The sequence below is a fragment of the Lycium ferocissimum genome, chromosome 3 (genome assembly GCF_029784015.1).
Source record: "Lycium ferocissimum isolate CSIRO_LF1 chromosome 3, AGI_CSIRO_Lferr_CH_V1, whole genome shotgun sequence".
Classification (NCBI taxonomy): Eukaryota; Viridiplantae; Streptophyta; class Magnoliopsida; order Solanales; family Solanaceae; genus Lycium; species Lycium ferocissimum.
Window position 1 is genome coordinate 54849605 of NC_081344.1, and position 6165 is coordinate 54855769.

Consider the following 6165-nt stretch of genomic DNA (forward strand, 5'->3'; position numbering starts at 1 on the left):
GTTAATTTGAGCGTAAAATGCAAATAAAATTATGCAACTTTATAATTGAGAGGTAAAATGATTCATTTATTTAATTAATTAATTTTCTTGAATTAACGGAGTAAAATATTTGTCCATTTGATATCTAATAATTTAAGCAATTAATTGAATAATTGTTTTTGGACTATTTTGGGTTAAATTTTGACAAATACCTTAATATTAATAATAAAATATGCAAAGTATTTTTGAATGACTTACAATATATATTCAAATGAAATGGCAAAATATTGTCGAAATAAATTTGTGAAAATCATTTTGGTTTATAAAATATATATTTCACTCCGTTTGAGATCCAAGAACACTGAGAAATTAAATGAAATTATTGGAGGACCAAAGTTAGGTGTCAACAACTGTCGCTTCGCTATTCGGGGATGGCAAGCCCATTCTTGATCATCAAAATTTGAGGATCCTGATTTTCAGCAGACCAATTTCAAATACTTTTTTTTATGCAATTTTCAAATATATGGACGGACCCTGGTCTCTGGGTTTCCTACATATCTCAGCTATATGTGAACTTATGCCATTTGTAGTTAGACTCAATTAGACTTCTAAACGCAAGTTCAAACAAATTTCAAATTTTCCAGTGTCAAAATTGAGAAGCTCGGAGTGGCTTGTTGGAGTGTGACTATCTCTCTGGTATGAAGTCCGCCTACACCAAGTCACTTGTAGTTTGTCTCGATCGAAGGAAAAGGGTATCCCTTATGCGGGAATGCCGTTGTGTTTTTTTCAGTGTGTCCCTGACCTGTTGTAGGAATTTTTTGAAAAGAAAGCAAGTAATGCAAGAAATTAAAATCAAATTTGTGTGGCTAAGCACGGGGTGGAGCGGTCTTCCAATTCCTGGCTGGAGAGCTTGACTCTCATGGGCCCCCTATCTGGATCGACTGTGTAAGAAAAAGTTCCATGTTTGCTTCGCATATGTCTGGGTCTGGTTTGATCATCCTGCTCCTCTCCTTGGCTACTGCTAACTAGCTTCCATTTGATGGGTAATGTTGTGGTCGACCTCTTGGTCTTTGTTTTGCTTCGGTCGTTCTGGCATGGATTGTACCTTCTTGGTTTCGTCTTCGTGGGGTGAACTTCTTGGCACTGCTTAAATCTGAATGACCATCTAGGCCCTGGGTCTTTGCTTCACCACTTGCATGGATTTGATAGCCCTCTTGACTGCTTTCTGAAAGTAAGTGACCTTTTTGGCACTGTTTGTTTTGCTGGACCTCCTACAGTCGTTGTTTGTGTGAAATGGTTCTCCTGGCAGTTTGCTTTGAATGACCCTCTTGGCAGCTTGTATGAATGACCCTCTTGGTACTATGGCTTTCTTGGCGGTATGGTGTCATGCCCCGAACCATAGCCTGGGCATAACACGGCACTCGGTGCCTAACTGCATGTGACTGAGCGAACCAACTGGCTGGCTGAATCAACATGTGATATTAAAAATACTGAATGTGAGCGAAAATACTGAATGAGTCTAAGAGTAGAAATACATACCCAACACAGCTAACACAAAGTCTGCTAAACTCTGACTGTCTGCAACTATAGTCTATGAAGCCTCTATGAAGTATTGAAAATGCGATTATCGTAAATCGAAATACGTAAAGTAATGATAATGCCCCGAAAGCGGGGCTCACCAATCGACCGATGCGGAAATCCTAGCAAGCAGATCCGTCGTCCTATAAACATGTATCTGTATCGTGAAATGCAAGCCCCTAGGCAATAAAAGGGGACGTCAGTACATTTGAATTGCCTTTGGTATGTAAAAAACGGCGAAAGATAAAAGCGTAAATACTAAAAGCGAAGCGAAAGCGGGCGAAATAAGGAAGTAAAGATATGAATACTCCCTGTTCTGAATGAGGAACCACCTATTTATTTGAGTAAATAATCTGCGGCCTCAGGCCCAATATATATGTACACAAGCTGCGGCCTCAGGCCCAAGTATAAGTATACATAACTGCGGCCTTAGGCCTACTAACACAAGTGTTCATCATAACACAATTTACATAAAAGAACTGAGAATCATGCTAAAAGATACAACATTGACATACTGGGCAATGATTCACTCAGACGTGTATTCATGATTTGATTATGAGAATTGAAGCTTTAACTATTTATAAACATCTTTGAGTATTCTAGACTGAGACTTATGGGTATCAAACACAAGTCTATATTGATTACGTACTGAGCTCACAACATTCGGAATGAAAGTCATGAATGAATTATAAACTAAAGAATAGAAGTTCTGCAACTATTTAAGGAACTAAGCTTAACTATATTTCTGAGGCAATTGGTAACGTTGTAAAATAACGTGGCGCAGGGAGAATCATTAACATTCCCAAACGTAGAGAGTTAGCCTCACATACCTTAACTTTATGCTTTTAAGCATATCACAATGTTCGTCAATCCCTTCAACTTTAATCTATAGCAATACAAGTCAAAGGGATTCTATATTAGCAATAATATCCATGCTTTGGTCATCTAAGCATTTTATCAAACACTTAGTGGGCATGAAGTGTTACACCCCGTAGTTTTGTACGTTGAAATTCGTAGGTATTGGCTGTTTTAAGTATGGACATTGGAGTTACCTCCAAGGATACATGAGATTAGATGCACTTATCTTATTTTTATGAGGGTTTAAGATCATATAATAAGTTACGGAAGGATTGGGAGGCAAGTAAACCAAGAAAATTAAGTTTGTTGGATTTTAGAGAAAGTATGAGGGGCAATTTTTCCCCAAATTGGAGGAAGATTATCTTTTAGTACATGAGGAGTTTTGAAGCAAAGAAAAATCCTAAATTGAAGTTCATGAAGTCTAGTTTCCAGCGCAACAAACTGTTCGCCGATAGGACATCGGAGTAGAGAGTTATGGATGTTACAAGTTAGGCCGCCAGAGCAGAAAAATTTCCCTGCGTGGACGCGACCCTAGGGCCGCGAACGCGAAGAGTAAACCTGAGAAACCCTTTGCGAACGAGACCCAAGGCCGCGAATGCGAACGCGAAGGGAAAATTTAAGTCGGCTTCCACCTACTTTAACCCACTATATAAGGGTTAAAACCCCATTTTTCTCCATAATAATTCCCCTAAAAGCTCAGCAACATATGAGAGCATACACACAACTCAAAAGTGAGGATTTTGAGAGATTTCAAGTGACGGAGTATTAATCGAGGTCCGGGTAATGTGTAGTCGCGATTATAGTATTGTCTTGAGTGGGAGTGGGCTTGGATTCAAGTAAATATTGAAAATCTTGCTATTCTAATAAGGATAAGGTATGAATCTCTCTTTATTAACCTTGATTTAGGACTGTTTATATGAATAAAAGTTATAGTTGTTAGTGTTGGTGTTGTTGGCTTATGGATTGAGATTTGAAGAAAGTGTTGGATGGAATTTACATATTTATCTTGTAGAATCTTGATGATGATGTTGTTGATGTGGTTGGTATTGTTTGGGAGTTAAATTGGTATTTGGAGGAAGTAGATAATATAGGGGAGATGCTGCCCAAATTTTCATAACCCAAATTAGTCTTCGATAATTAGTACATATAAGTTTATGGGAAATATGATGAAAGCATGATTAAAAATGTATTTCTCGCTATATAGGTTCGGGTGAAGGGCGAGCATCAGAGTAAAGGATTCCCTGAGTGGGAGCTTGACGAATAAGGTATGTAAGGTGTTCGTTTCTCTCTTTCCTTGGCACGGATCCAACTAGAGCATGAACATGAAAGTTCCATATTAAAATCACTCCATTTCCATGTCATGTAGCTCAAATCTTAATTTCCTAGTTATTTGACTGATTCTTGGTATATTATCATGTTTATCATCAATCAGTCATTTCTTTGGAATAGATACGAATTTCCATAATTTATTCGGAGGTCACCGACCTTATGTCACTCCGACTGAGTAGTGGCTTTTATTGGTCTCTCCTGCATGCTACTTACATTATGTATATTCGTATAATATATTTATGGATCGGGCCATACATTTCTCGGCACTAACATATTATATTTATGGATCGGGCTGAACGTTCCTCAGCACTAACATATTATATTTATGGATCGGGCCGTACGTTCCTCGGCACTAACATGTGATATTTATGGATCGGGCCGTACGTTCCTCGGCACTAACATATTATATTTATGGATCGGGCCGTACGTTACTCGACACTAACATATGATATTTATGGATCGGGCCGTATGTTCCTCGGCACTAACATATGAAACATATGGATCGGGCTGTGCGTTCCTCGGCACTAACATATATGGATCGGGTTGCACGTTCGCAGCTCTAATATATATATATATATATATATATATATATATGTGTGTGTGTGTGTGTGTGTGTGTGTGTGTGTGTGTGTGTGTGCTTACTTGCATATGATTTTTAAGCTCATGCATTATATATTGTACGTTCTCAGATGGCAGGTTACCTCTATTCTCTTTATATCTCCGTCCTACTTATGTTATTGACTCCAGCCTTACATACTCAGTACTTTTACCTGTACTGACGTCCCATTGCATGGGACGCTGCATTTCGTCTTGCGAGGCTGCGACGGTGTTGTTGGAGAAAGCAAGCCGTAGGACTTCCAGCTTCAGCGGTGTCAGCAAGTGCCACTACTCCGGACTTGCTATCTTTGGTACTTTTCTGCTAGTGTAATATATGTTCATACATTCACTCTTAGAGGCTCATAAACATAGTGGGGTATGTAAATATTGTGCATGGTCATAGTGGCCTTGTTTTGGTTTGTGATGCTTTCCTGTTAGCCTTGCCGCCTTTATGATACTCGGGATGTTGTAGCGACCTTGTCGGTTCGCATATGTATATATGTGATGGATTAAAAGATATTTCTACGTTGGGCCTTTTCTGCAAGCAGGTATTCCTTGAGTTTTGGCTTATAATGTTCAAAGTAACTGTTAAGTCAAGTGGTTCCCGGCCTACGGGTCGGAGCCTGTCATACTCCTTGTCGGGGTGTGACATGAAGCTCCACAACCTTCATTAATGGTGTTTTCTTCACCCAATTCCCATTCTATTACTTCTAGCTGATTCTACAATCTCAATTAGATGTAATTAACATCATTCTTCATCTCCCACATGATTACAACAATCCCAAGTCAACTATCCAAAACCGTAGCATAGTTCATATAATTCTCTTTATCAAACCCATTTTCTATTCTCCCAAGAACTCATCAATTCACAGCTATAATGATTAGAGAGTAGAAGTATTACCTTTTTGAAGTTCAATCCTCTAGAATTCGGATTCTAGGGTTCTTTTGTCCAAGACGAAGATTCAATCGATAATCTATGGAATAGATGGGGATTCTAGCGTTAATCTTTGTTAGATTGATGTAATAATCAATGTGGTTTGAGTAGGAACTCATCTTGGATGCTTTGCTGAAGCCCTAGGGTATTTTCTCTCCAAAAAGACGGTTTAGAATGAAGTGAGAAAAGTTTTTCGGAGTTGGGTACATATAAAATTCGAAAAAAGGTCGTTTCAAGCATAATTTGGCTTGGTACGTCGCCCAGGGCGTTTCCCTGGGTGGTGCACTAGGCCAATATTATAGGACCTGATGAAAATTACATTTTTATGTGATTTTGTCTTGGCGCGAGGCCGGGGCGTCGGTCAGGGCGGCGCCTAGGCCATTTATGATAGCATTCCGTAAAATGGGCATAACTCCTAGCACAAAGCTTCGTTTAGGTTCCACAATATACCGTTGGAAAGATATTTCAAAGGGTTATAACTTTCATGTTTTAAGTTTTCTCAAATTCGGAACGAATGTTCATGAAATTGGCCTGGAAGGCAGACATATCGAAAACTTAGCCAATTCTATCAAATATTAAGCGCCTTACTATTAGCCATCTTGAGATGATCATATCTCCCTGATCTGATCTCCGATAGGACTGTTCCTTATATGGTTGGACAGGTATTTCTACGTACTAGAACTTTCATTAAGGGTACTTTCCCAAATTCCCAACTAATCAAGGTGTTATGGTTTCCCGAAGTAGGCCTGTCAACCATTTTCAGAAAACGTTCAAACCTTCAGTTTTTCCACTAAAACTCTAACGATACGCGCCTAACATTAGTTCTAAGATACGGGGTGTAACATATGGTCCTCTTGGCGGTATGGTCCTCTTGGCAGTATGACCCTCTT